The 13,592-nt window shown below is 46.3% G+C and overlaps 1 long non-coding RNA gene across 1 annotated transcript in view; it reads right to left on the bottom strand.

Annotated features, from left to right (window-relative positions):
* Window positions 1-999: 999 nt before the first annotated feature.
* LOC134911315 (uncharacterized) overlaps window positions 1,000-13,592 on the bottom strand; it is a 126,500-nt gene continuing 113,907 nt past the window's right edge. The window contains exon 4 of the long non-coding RNA XR_010176472.1: window positions 1,000-1,882. This is a non-coding gene — a long non-coding RNA (uncharacterized LOC134911315). The remainder of the gene's footprint in view (window positions 1,883-13,592) is intronic.

The raw sequence follows: 13,592 nt of genomic DNA on the forward strand, positions 1-13,592 counted from the left end.
ATATGTACTCCTGAGTCCTGCTCTCAGACTCTAACTGCTCCCCACTGTCAGTGTCTCCCCCACAAGTCAGATAATACAGTCACACTATCTATCACTTCAGCAAGTAACTACTAGTACTCCTTCTAATGCTCCCCAAAATTACTACTGTGTCTCTCTCTACTCTAGTCTCACTCTCTTCTCTATAAACGGAGAGGACGCCAGCCACGTCCTCTCCCTATGAATCTCAATGCACGTGTGAAAATGGCGGCGACGCGCGGCTCCTTATATAGAATCCGAGTCTCGCGATAGAATCCGAGCCTCGCGAGAATCCGACAGCGGGATGATGACGTTCGGGCGCGCTCGGGTTAACCGAGCAAGGCGGGAAGATCCGAGTCGCTCGGCCCCGTGTGAAAAAAACTGAAGTTCGGGCGGGTTCGGATTCCGAGGAACCGAACCCGCTCATCCCTAATTGTAACATGTTCACATTCTGCAGATGCCGCCATGCTGAAATACCTACATCATAACTTTTGACAATGTGGTGTCAGCTGCATTCCCTCTAAAATGTCATGTCAAATTGCCCAGTGACACTGAAAGAGGGTCAAAATTATCAGCTACTCTAAAGTTGTGTGGTTCCTTAAATTATCAATTAATTATAGTAGTTAATGAATACAACAAATATAATCATGGAATAAATGATGCCTTAAAAGAATAAACAGTTATTAAAACACAACTAAAAACATTGCAATACTCAAGCCTATAAATAAAGATGCCATTCAATATGGTTTGAAAATATTACTATACTGTAGAGCACACTTGGCGCTGCCAGTAGCTCATGAGCTTCTTCCAGTAGGTGGCAACCAACAAAATTAACCCCAGACAGCTTTTGAGTAGCACAGCGCATGGGTGGTGTCATGATGTCACACGCTCGCCGTGAGGAGCCTGGAAATGACGTTGCAGATAATAATAATAATAATAATTTTATTTATATAGCGCTCTTTCTCCAATAGGATTCAAGGCGCTTAACAGATACATAGCATAATATAGTACAGAAAATAATGAAGTACAGAACAGATTTTCATATAATACAGAAGCATGGAGATACTAAAGGGACAATTATGGGAATGCTTGAGTAAAAAGGAAAGTCTTGAGTCTACTTTTGAAGGATTCTATAGTTGGGGCCTCTCGCACTGTGCGGGGAAGTGAGTTCCATAGAGTCGGAGCCGCATGACTAAAAGCTTGACCACCAGATGAATTACGGGAGATTTTAGGTACTGCTAAAAGTCCTTCATCTACAGATTGCAGTAATCGAGTGGGGCAGTATGGGGTCAGTAGCTGCTTCAGGTACCTTGGGCCCTGGTCATGTAATGCTTTGAAACTCAGTAAGCCAATCTTGAAGATGATTCGCCATCTTACAGGCAGCCAGTGAAGGGAGTAGAGTATGGGTGTTATGTGGCTAGAACGGGGCTGGTTGGTTAACAGCCTGGCAGCTGTGTTTTGCACCAGCTGTAAGCGGTGCAATTCTTTTGCTGGGAGATCAAGGTAGAGGGCATTACAGTAGTCTAATTGAGATGATACAAATGCGTGGATGACTTTTGGCAGATCATCTGAGGGAATTAAGTGCTTGATTCTGGCTATGTTCCTCAGGTGAAAGAATGAGGATTTGATTGTGGCTGATATCTGATGTTTAAGTGTCAAGCCACCATCCAGGACAACGCCAAGATTCCGCAAACGATCAGTGGTTTGTAATTCCGAATCCCCGAGTGTAAGTCCAGTTGGTTGGCTATGCTGCAGTCTTGTCCTTTGATGTTGCAGTCCTATCAGATCCAGACGGATTAAGTCAGAGGCAGCAGTCATCCCAAGATGTCACAGAGCGAGATTGAAGACTTGGCAGGGTAGTTGTGTTCTATGGGCATAATTATTTGGGTTATTATTTTAAAGTGGAAATTATTAATGTTATTAAATAAAAGCAACAAAAACAAAACCCACATCAAGTAACAGTGCCAATATTAATGCCTGAGTGGAAAAACGACTGCACTAGTAACAAGTAATAATGAAGGTATTGCATTAGAATCCCCGCAGTTATATAGTCTCTCAAATTAAATCATACTCAGGGTTGCTGCCATAGACAATATGGTTGCCCATATACAATAAACCTCAAGGCAAGAAGAAATGATTTGTCTTTTAATGGCACACAAAATAGAAAATAATTACATTAAAACATAATTTTTAATATTTGCATTATCAGAAAGGAAATTGAATTATTTATAATAAAGTTCTTTAAATTCTGATATTGCACATCTGATAACTTTTATGAAGGTCATTGATACCAAAGATAATTCCATATAATAACTTTGCAAACACATTGATAAAGTGTGGATTTTTAATTCTCACATTCTCTACTTTGTGCGCCATTGAAAGACAAATCTTTTCCTCTTGCCATGAGGATTATTGTGTATGGGTTTACTTTATCCATTTAGGAGCCAACTTTTGCCAAAGTTTGAATATGAATATAGACAAAAGAAAAAGTGCGCCTATTTCTAGCAGCCAGGTGATCCCTTTGGTGAGTAAAGTGTCACCATACACTCAAAAGGTAGAAAAGAAATAAATTGTTCACCAAAAAGTCCACCGGCACTTGTATTTCGTCACTGCTAAATTTCTGTGTTACACTAGAAACTCAAAATAAAATAAGCCTTCATAGTGCAGTATATCAGATAAAAGAATTAAAAACGTCACTATGGATGGAATTGATAAGTCTCGTACTGCTGAAGGTGGTCTACCAAGCTGATAGACAAATGGTACTTAATGCTGAGCGGGTGCTATTATCCGTATGGATAGAGTCTCAGGGCTCCTTCAATCCATAAGCTTTCCTCCTCGTTTATTTTGTGCATATGAAAGAGAGATATTCTCCAATAGTGTAATAAAGTTTATTACAATCAATAAAACATACAAAAAGACAAAAAGGGTTGATCTCTCAACATATAAGTCAGTCTACAAAGTGAGTAGACAGACAAGCTCAATGTGGAAACAAACACGTTCTAAGCGTCCCTGGATACTGTGGAGCTGTGAGATGTTCAGGTGAAAAGAGGTCCCCCAAAAAGCAGGTCCTCCTACCCAACGAGTTTGAACACTTTTACAGTGTCTTTTTCAAGGCATAACGTCCAGGGGGTGGGCAGTGCCACAAGGTGATAGGAGATCCTTGTGGCACTGCCCACCTCCTGGACGTTTGGCGGACTGTTTTCCTGATTGCCTGGAAGGGAATTCGATCAGAGGAGCCACCAGCAGGGTATTTCCCGGGGTACCCTGCCTTAATTTGACACCTGCGGCTCCTCCACCTGCATCGGTAGGATCACATTCCCCCCATGGCCTGTTCCCAGTCCACTTGTGTTTTTTTTATGTATTGCTTGTTTTTAGACATTGCATGTTAGTTTTGTATTAAATTCAATTTTATTTACCATACCAGTGTGTTTCAACATACACTTTCACACCTGGGTATTATCCACATACATAGAAGACCGTAAGAGAGACCAGCGCCATTGTAGAGAGAGCACACCCCCTTTTCCATTTTGCACTTTTGTACTGAGCCCTTAGGGAGCTCTGGCACTCTCCACACGGCCAGCTGTCTCAGTCCTATACAGCGCAGACTTGCTACCCCCGCCTTCCAGTTTGCACTTATAATCTATAGTGTCTGTAGATCATCGGACAATAGCTGCTAAGAGAGCCACATCATTTTTAAAGAGGTGACTCCCCTCTTTCATATGTGACCAACCCCACATATACAGGTATAATTATGGGCGTGATAGGGCACATAGTGTCTTCCCACCCATATATGAAAAAATAGGATTTTAATTACCTTCTGGTAAATCATTTTCTCGTAGTCCGTAGAGGATACTGGGGTCCATATTAGTACCATGGGGTATAGATGGGTCCAATAGGAGCCATGGGCACTTTAAGAATTTGATACTGTGGGCTGGCTCCTCCCTCTATGCCCCTCCTACTAGACTCAGTCTAGGAAACTGTGCCCGAGGAGACGGACATACTTTGAGAAAAGGATATAAAAGGATAGTGGTAACATTCTGAACCAGCACACACAACCAGAGGAAAGCCTAACAAAACTTTAAACCAGGAACAGCATCAGCTGAACCAACAATACTTAACCAAGTAACAGTGCAGGAAGAAACAAAGCACGGGGCGGGCACCCAGAATCCTGTACGGACTACAAGAAAAGGATTTACCTGTAGGTAATTAAAAATAAGAATCTACTCACCGGTACTTCTATTTCTCGTAGTCCGTAGTGGATGCTGGGAACTCCGTAAGGACCATGGGGAATAGACGGGATCCGCAGGAGACTGGGCACTCTAAGAAAGAATTAGGACTACTGGTGTGCACTGGCTCCTCCCTCTATGCCCCTCCTCCAGACCTCAGTTAGGGAAACTGTGCCCGGAAGAGCTGACACAATAAGGAAAGGATTTGGAATCCCGGGTAAGACTCATACCAGCCACACCAATCACACCGTACAACTCGTGATACTATACCCAGTTAACAGTATGAATAACAACTGAGCCTCATGAACAGATGGCTCATAACAATAACCCTTTAGTTAGGCAATAACTATATACAAGTATTGCAGACAATCCGCACTTGGGATGGGCGCCCAGCATCCACTACGGACTACGAGAAATAGAATTACCGGCGAGTAAATTCTTATTTTCTCTGACGTCCTAGTGGATGCTGGGAACTCCGTAAGTACCATGGGGATTATACCAACGCTCCCAAACGGGCGGGAGAGTGCGGATGACTCTGCAGCACCGAATGAGCAAACTCAAGGTCCTCCTCAGCCAGGGTATCAAACTTGTAGAATTTTGCAAACGTGTTTGATCCCGACCAGGTAGCAGCTCGGCAAAGTTGTAAAGCCGAGACCCCTCGGGCAGCCGCCCAAGAAGAGCCCACCTTCCTCGTGGAATGGGCTTTGACTGATTTAGGATGCGGCAGTCCAGCCGCAGAATGTGCAAGTTGAATCGTGGAGCAGATCCAGCGAGCAATAGTCTGCTTAGAAGCAGGAGCACTCAGCTTGTAGGGTGCATGCAGGATAATCAGCGAGTCAGTCTTTCTGACTCTAGCCGTCCTGGAAACATAGATTTCTCTAAGGTCCTAAGTGGATGCTGGGGACTCCGTAAGGACCATGGGGAATAGCGGCTCCGCAGGAGACTGGGCACAAAAGTAAAGCTTTAGAACTACCTGGTGTGCACTGGCTCCTCCCCCTATGACCCTCCTCCAAGCCTCAGTTAAGATTTTGTGCCCGAACGAGAAGGGTGCACACTAGGTGGCTCTCCTGAGCTGCTTAGTGAAAAGTTTAGTTTTAGGTTTTTTATTTTCAGTGAGACCTGCTGGCAACAGGCTCACTGCATCGAGGGACTAAGGGGAGAAGAAGCGAACTCACCTGCGTGCAGAGTGGATTGGGCTTCTTAGGCTACTGGACATTAGCTCCAGAGGGACGATCACAGGCCCAGCCATGGATGGGTCCCAGAGCCGCGCCGCCGGCCCCCTTACAGAGCCAGAAGACAGAAGAGGTCCGGAAAATCGGCGGCAGAAGACGTCCTGTCTTCAACAAGGTAGCGCACAGCACTGCAGCTGTGCGCCATTGCTCTCAGCACACTTCACACTCCGGTCACTGAGGGTGCAGGGCGCTGGGGGGGGGCGCCCTGAGACGCAATAAAACACCTTGGATGGCAAAAAATACATCACATATAGCTCCTGGGCTATATGGATGCATTTAACCCCTGCCAGAATACATAGAAAAACGGGAGATAAGGCCGCCAATAAGGGGGCGGAGCCTATCTCCTCAGCACACTGGCGCCATTTTCCCTCACAGCTCCGTTGGAGGGAAGCTCCCTGGCTCTCCCCTGCAGTCACTACACTACAGAAAGGGTTAAAAAAGAGATGGGGGGCACTAATTACGCGCAGTATTAAAGATACAGTAGCTATAAGGGGAAAAACACTTATATAAGGTTATCCCTATATATATATAGCGCTCTGGTGTGTGCTGGCAAACTCTCCCTCTGTCTCCCCAAAGGGCTAGTGGGGTCCTGTCCTCTATCAGAGCATTCCCTGTGTGTGTGCTGTATGTCGGTACGTTTGTGTCGACATGTATGAGGAGAAAAATGATGTGGAGACGGAGCAGATTGCCTGTAATAGTGATGTCACCCCCTAGGGGGTCGACACCTGAGTGGATGAACTGTTGGAAGGAATTACGTGACAGTGTCAGCTCTGTATAAAAGACAGTGGTTGACATGAGACAGCCGGCTACTCAGCTTGTGCCTGTCCAGACGTCTCATAGGCCGTCAGGGGCTCTAAAGCGCCCGTTACCTCAGATGGCAGATATAGACGCCGACACGGATACTGACTCCAGTGTCGACGGTGAAGAGACAAATGTGACTTCCAGTAGGGCCACACGTTACATGATTGAGGCAATGAAAAATGTTTTACACATTTCTGATAATACGAGTACCACCAAAAAGGGGTATTATGTTCGGTGAGGAAAAACTACCTGTAGTTTTCCTGAATCTGAGAAATTAAATGAGGTGTGTGATGATGCGTGGGTTTCCCCCGATAACAACTGATAATTTCTAAAATGTTATTGGCATTATATCCTTTCCCGCCAGAGGTTAGGGTGCGTTGAGAAACACCCCCTAGGGTGGATAAAGCGCTCACACGCTTGTAAGGGCTCTACCCTCTCCTGAGATGGCCGCCCTTAAGGATCCTGCTGATAGAAAGCAGGAGGGTATCCTAAAATGTATTTACACACATACTGGTGTTATACTGCGACCAGCAATCGCCTCAGCCTGGATGTGCAGTGCTGGGTTGGCGTGGTCGGATTCCCTGACTGAAAATATTGATACCCTAGATAGGGACAGTATATTTTTGCCTATAGAGCATTTAAAAGATGCATTTCTATATATGCGTGATGCACAGCGGAATATTTGCCGACTGGCATCAAATCTAAGTGCGTTGTCCATTTCTACCAGTAGAGGGTTATGGACACGACAGTGGTCAGGTGATGCGGATTTCAAACGGCATTTGAAAGTATTGCCTTATTAAGGGGAGGAGTTATTTGGGGTCGGTCTTTCAGACCTGGTGGCCACGGCAACAGCTGGGAAATCCACGTTTGTACCCCAGGTCGCCTCTCAACATGAGAAGACGCCGTATTATCAGGCGCAGTCTTTTCGTGGACAAGCGGGCAAAAGGTTCCTCATTTCTGCCCCGTGACAGAGGGAGAGGAAAAAGGCTGCAGAAATCAGCCAGTTCCCAGGAACAGAAACCCTCTCCCGCCTCTGCCAAGCCCTCAGTATGATGCTGGCGCTTTACAAGCAGAATCAGGCACGGTGGGGGGCCCGTCTCAATGATTTTCAGCGCGCAGTGTGCTCACTCGCAAGTAGACCCCTGGATCCTTCAGGTGATATCTCAGGGGTACAAATTGGAATTTGAGACGTCTCCCCCTCGCCGTTTCCTAAAGTCGGCTTTACCGATGTCTCCTTCTGACAGGGAGACAGTTTTGGAAGCCATTCACATGCTGTATTCCCAGCAGGTGATAATCAAGGTACCCCTCCTGCAACAGGGAACGGGGTATTATTCCACACTGTTGTGGTACCGAAGCCGGACGGCTCGGTGAGACCGATTCTAAATCTAAAATCTTTGAACACTTACATACAGAGGTTCAAATTCAAGATTGAGTCACTCAGAGCAGTGATTGCGAACCTGGAAGAAGGGGACTACATGATGTCTCGGGACATCAAGGATGCTTACCTTCATGTCCAAATTTACCCTTCTCACCAAGGGTACCTCAGGTTTATGGTACAGAACTGTCACTATCAGTTCAGACGCTGCCGTATGGATGGTTCACGGCACCCCGGGTCTTTACCAAGGTAATGGCCGAAATGATGATATTCCTTCGAAGGAAGGGAATTTTAGTTATCCCTTACTTGGACGATTCCCTGATAAGGGTAAGATCCAGGGAACAGTTGGAGGTCGGTGTAGCACTATCTCAGGTAGTATTGCGGCAGCACGATTGGATTCTCAATATTCCAAAATCGCAGCTGGTTCCGACGACTCGTCTTCTGTTCCCAGGGATGATCCTGGACACAGTCCAGAAAAAGGTGTTTCTCCCGGAGGAGAAAGCCAGGGAGTTATCCGAGCTAGTCAGGAACCTCCCAAAACCGAGCCAAGTCTCAGTGCATCAGGCTTCCTACGAAGCAATCCCATTCGGCAGATTCCACGCAAGAACTTTCCAGTGGGACCTGCTGGACAAATGGTCCGGGTCGCATCTTCAGATGCATCAGCGGATAACCCTGTCACCAAGAATAAGGGTGTCCCTCCTGTGTTGGTTGCAGAGTGCTCATCTTCTAGAGGGCCGCAGATTCGGCATTCAGGACTGGGTCCTGGTGACCACGGATGCCAGCCTGCGAGGCTGGGGAGCAGTCACACAGGGAAGGAATTTCCAGGGCTTATGGTCAAGCCTGGAGACATCACTTCACATAAATATCCTGAAGCTAAGGGCCATTTACAATGCTCTAAGCTTAGCAAGACCTCTGCTTCAAGGTCAGCCGGTGTTGATCCAGTCGGACAACATCACGGCAGTCACCCACGTAAACAGACAGGGTGGCACAAGAAGCAGGAGGGCAATGGCAGAAGCTGCAAGGATTCTTCGCTGGGCGGAAAATCATGTGATAGCACTGTCAGCAATTCCGGGAGTGGACAACTGGGAAGCAGACTTCCTCAGCAGACACGACCTACACCCGGGAAAGTGGGGACTTCACCCAGAAGTCTTCCACATGATTATAAACCGTTGGGAAAAACTCGACAGGTATTGCGCCAAAGAAGGGACCTGCTCCAGCAAGGACCCTGTCTGTTCCAAGACTTACCGCGGCTGCGTTTGACGGCATGGCGGTTGAACGCCGGATCCTGAAGGAAAAAAGGCATTCCGGATGAAGTCATCCCTATCCTGATCAAAGCCAGGAAGGATGTAACCGCAAAACATTATCACCGCATTTGGCGAAAATATGTTGCGTGGTGCGAGGCCAGTAAGGCCCGACGGAGGAAATTCAACTGGGTCGATTCCTACATTTCCTGCAAACAGGAGTGTCTATGGGCCTGAAATTGGGGTCCATTAAGGTTCAAATTTCGGCCCTGTCAATTTTCTTCCAAAAAGAACTAGCTTCAGTCCCTGAAGTTCAGACGTTGTAAAAGGGGTACTGCATATACAGCCTCCTTTTGTGCCTCCAGTGGCACCTTGGGATCTCAATGTAGTTTTTGGGTTCCAAAAGTCACATTAGTTTGAACCACTTAAATCTGTGGAGTTAAAATATCTCACATGGAAAGTGGTCATGCTGTTGGCCCTGGCCTGGGCCAGGCGCGTGTCAGAATTGGCGGCTTTATCCTGTAAAAGCCCTTATCTGATTTTCCATTCGGACAGGGCGGAATTGAGGTCTCGTCCTCAGTTTCTCCCTAAGGTGGTTTCAGCGTTTCACCTGAACCAACCTATTGTGGTGCCTGCGGCTACTAGGGACTTGGAGGACTCCAAGTTGCTAGACGTTGTCAGGGCCCTGAAAATATATGTTTCCAGGACGGCTGGAGTCAGAAAATCTGACTCGCTGTTTATCCTGTATGCACCCAACAAGCTGGGTGCTCCTGCTTCTAAGCAGACTATTGCTCGTTGGATTTGTAGTACAATTCAGCTTGCACATTCTGTGGCAGGCCTGCCACAGCCAAAAATCTGTAAATGCCCACTCCACAAGGAAGATGGGCTCATCTTGGGCGGCTGCCCGAGGGGTCTCGGCTTTACAACTTTGCCGAGCAGCTACTTGGTCAGGAGCAAATACGTTTGTAAAATTCTACAAAATTGATACCCTGGCTGAGGAGGACCTGGAGTTCTCTCAATTGGTGCTGCAGTCATCCGCACTCTCCCGCCCGTTTGGGAGCTTTGGTATAATCCCCATGGTCCTTACGGAGTCCCCAGCATCCACTTAGGACGTTAGAGAAAATAAGAATTTACTTACCGATAATTCTATTTCTCGTAGTCCGTAGTGGATGCTGGGCGCCCATCCCAAGTGCGGATTGTCTGCAATACTGGTACATAGTTATTGTTACCAAAAAATCGGGTTATTGCTGTAGTGAGCCATCTTTTCTAGAGGCTCCTCTGTTATCATGCTGTTAACTGGGTTTAGATCACGAGTTGTACGGTGTGATTGGTGTGGCTGGTATGAGTCTTACCCGGGATTCAAAATCCTTCCTTATTGTGTACGCTCGTCCGGGCACAGTATCCTAACTGAGGCTTGGAGGAGGGTCATAGGGGGAGGAGCCAGTGCACACCAGGTAGTTCTAAAGCTTTACTTTTGTGCCCAGTCTCCTGCGGAGCCGCTATTCCCCATGATCCTTACGGAGTCCCCAGCATCCACTACGGACTACGAGAAATAGAATTATCGGTAAGTAAATTCTTATTTTTCAGGGCCCGGACTACGTCCAGCAACTTGGAAGCCTCCAAGTCCCGAGTAGCCGCAGGCACCACAATAGGTTGGTTCAAGTGAAACGCTGATACCACCTTAGGGAGGAATTGGGGACGCGTACTCAATTCTGCTCTGTCCATATGGAAGATCAGATAGGGGCTTTTACAGGACAAAGCCGCCAATTCTGACACCCGCCTAGCCGAAGCCAAGGCCAATAGCATGACTACTTTCCACGTGAGATATTTTAATTCCACAGTCTGAAGTGGCTCAAACCAATGTGATTTTAGGAAATCCAACACAACGTTGAGATCCCAAGGTGCCACTGGGGGCACAAAAGGGGGCTGAATATGCAGCACCCCTTAACAAACGTCTGAACTTCAGGCAGTGAAGCCAGTTCTTTTTGAAAGAAAATAGACAGGGCCGAAATCTGGACTTTAATGGAACCCAATTTCAGGCCCATAGTCACTCCTGACTGTAGGAAGTGCAGAAATCGACCCAGCTGAAATTCTTCTGTGGGGGCCTTCATAGCCTCACACCAAGCAACATATTTTCGCCATATGCGGTGATAATGCTTTGCTGTCACATCTTTCCTAGCTTTTATCAGCGTAGGAATGACTTTAACCGGAATGCCCTTTTCCATCAGGATCCGGCGTTCAACCGCCATGCCGTCAAACGCAGCCGCGGTAAGTCTTGGAACAGACAGGGCCCCTGCTGCAGCAGGTCCTGTCTGAGAGGCAGAGGCCAAGGGTCCTCTGAGATCATTTCTTGCAGTTCCAGGTACCAAGTCCTTCTTGGCCAATCCGGAACGATGAGTATAGTTCTTACTCCTCTCTTTCTTATTATCCTCAGCACTTTTGGTATTGACAAAGCTGTATTCCTTTATCGTATAAACAACCCTTTATGAGGTCTAAGAACACTGTACGCTGAATGCGTGAGAAGTACCGTAAAGGTACGCTATTTGCGTATCGATCGCTTAGCCGTGATCGAGACGCTCAGGCGTCACGTTTACTCACGAGTAAATGATCACAGGCAGGCACGCTATTGGCTATAGACAAACGTAATGCTTCGCTATGGCGTAGCGGACACTTGAGACCACGAGGAGGTCACCAGCGGCGCAGACGCTCACAACGCTAAACCTTGATATCTATATCTTTGACAATGAAATGCACAGTATACCTTGATGTGAGGACAGGGTGTAAGTGCAACCTTGTGTAACCTGTTTTAACTACAAAGCTGCTTGAGCGTCACCGACGCTCGTGAACACACTATACTTATGAGAAAATACACAGATACTTGTTTAGGGTCCAAAGCCTATTATATGTATTATAACTAATATACTTGCAAAAAGGAATCACAGTACAAATGATACACTACAATATAACAGAGACTTCCTAACCAAAATAGCTACACTAGAAATACAATACAATACCAATCTAATACAATACAATACAATACTAGTCAAGGGGAGATATGGGAGAAAAGAGAAGGGAGAGAGAAAGAGAGACGGAGAGAGAGAGAGAGAGATGGAGAGAGACGGAGAGAGAGAGAGAGAGAGAGAGAGAGATAGGGAGAGAGATGAGAGAAATGGCTCACAGAAAGACAATGATTACGGAGAGAAACTTACGCACAAGGGTAACGATCGCAAGCGCTTCTGGACAGCCAGCTTCCCGATTATCAGCAATGAGAACCGTTTGATGAGAAGTGAAAGCTGGATGCCACAGGCCCGTCTTTTATGCTACTCACACAATGCAATCTAATGGTCCCTACAATCTCATTGTCCATTGGACGCAGGAATTCGGCTTCGCACTATAACAAAGGTCATAGGTTGATTCATACAGGTGGGCTGTATCAGTGGTCTTGGTTATGCAAAACCATGGGTCATAACTAACACATTCCTGTCTTCTGGAGAGCTATTGTTTGGCGAATACAAAACAGAATCCTGTCTGGGTTCTGTTCTATATTCATGATGTCCACTTTCAGTTGAGACAATGACATCTCAGCCCTCATTCTCCTGTATACAAATCCAGCCCCATTTGTAAACACAGGTGTTGGCCCTCCTCATTGAGTCTCAAAGCTCAGTGTAATTAAAGACTATTGTACTCCGTCTGCGGGAAAGATACTGATTTGGAGTACAATTGATCTTCAATTACTATTCCGGTGCTTACCTTATGCATGTAAAGTTATGAGGCCCTCCCAACATGCAAACTATTGTTTGGGGGATCTCTGAGGTCAAAGAGCCATTTGAGACCCACTGATACCTGTCTCCACTGTTCAGGTGCATGACTAAGTAAGAACAAATAATAATAAATGGACATAACTTCTTATGTCCATAACTATTCGCACGAGCGATTAATACGCTCCAAACCAACACCGGAATATTGCTATTTAAATACCCTTCCGATGGGTACCAAACACTGCTGTATGATTCCTGTTAGACCCTTCCTACAATACAAAGAGGGATTCCCCCGTTCAGGGACATTCTATATTAACCAAACTTTCAGAATCTATCAAAGGGACCATGGTCTACAAACTACATTAATTGTGAAAATATGTAACGATTGGGTCGCACGCTACGACTACATACTCCTTACCGTAAATACGCATACCGATGCGAGCGGGTGCACGCATCAGCGGGTATGCGCTATCACGGGAAAGCGCACGCATGCGCAGCGCGGACCAGCGTGAGGTGCAAATATGGCAGCGTGTATAGGGATATTTTTCTGACTTTGACAGTCCACCCTTTGGCAGTCAATAATAACTGCCACCTTCAAAACATTTCAAAAAGGAGAAAAATATAAGTCAGGGGTTAATTCATTTCCATGGTTGGGTAAGGAAGAAGAGAGGAGTAGGTGTGAAGAGGGTATGACCTAGTGAGATAGCAGAAGTATGTGTGTATGAGTCCATGTTTGGAGGGTCATGTATCATCGTGCCGTACGTGTGGTAAATCAAGCTTCGAGGTATTGCGAAGTATACATTTGAATTCCTTCTTATCCCGTGGTACAGGTCTGTGGATGGGCTGTCAAACTTTACCGAGCTCTTTTCGGCTTTTGAACAGAATGGGGAGCACATTTTAGTTGATGATACATGAATGGGGGAATATGTGATTGCTGATATCTG

The sequence above is a fragment of the Pseudophryne corroboree genome, chromosome 4 (assembly GCF_028390025.1).
Source record: "Pseudophryne corroboree isolate aPseCor3 chromosome 4, aPseCor3.hap2, whole genome shotgun sequence".
Lineage (NCBI taxonomy): Eukaryota > Metazoa > Chordata > Amphibia > Anura > Myobatrachidae > Pseudophryne > Pseudophryne corroboree.